Source organism: Mandrillus leucophaeus, unplaced genomic scaffold, assembly GCF_000951045.1.
Source record: "Mandrillus leucophaeus isolate KB7577 unplaced genomic scaffold, Mleu.le_1.0 Scaffold268, whole genome shotgun sequence".
Taxonomy (NCBI): domain Eukaryota; kingdom Metazoa; phylum Chordata; class Mammalia; order Primates; family Cercopithecidae; genus Mandrillus; species Mandrillus leucophaeus.
The window spans coordinates 2,114,077-2,114,638 of record NW_012102787.1 but is presented as its reverse complement, the minus strand read 5'-3'; positions in this window follow the sequence as shown (position 1 = coordinate 2,114,638).

The following is a 562-nucleotide window of genomic DNA, read 5'->3' as shown; positions in this document are numbered from 1 at the left end:
TTCTCCCTTTGAGATGCAAGCCGGATTGCCGCCTCCTCAAGTAACCAGGCACAATGTTGCGATCCCAAAGTCTCACAATCCTTCAACTATGAAGTCAGTAAAAACTCCAGCTTCCATTTATGGATTTACGCAGAACTTTTTATACATTGAGGGACTAATTCAATCAGTAAGTCGCTTTGATTTTTACTCTGATCACCGGGACTAATAAGCAGCGATGCCGAACCAAGTAAACGAAAGAATCGTGAGCCACACTTCAGTAGATATAATTTAAATGTAGACTGATTTTCTCCACGATTGCTAGGGAAGAAATCCTTACAGCGTACTTAGAAATCTTTATTTTAAAATGATAACGCTGTTATGTTGGGCTGAAAATAAAACGGATACTTCCCCAAGGTCAGCAGCGGAGGCGGCAACCGTGGCCTTGCCAGAGTCGTCCCCCTCTTCCCCGCCCCCGTTCTTCCTGCCGCCCTCCCCCTGCCCCCTCCCTTCCCCACCCCCATCAACAAACTCCGCCGGGACCTTTCAATCCCACCACTCCCTAGCCGGGCAAAGCGCGGGGGCG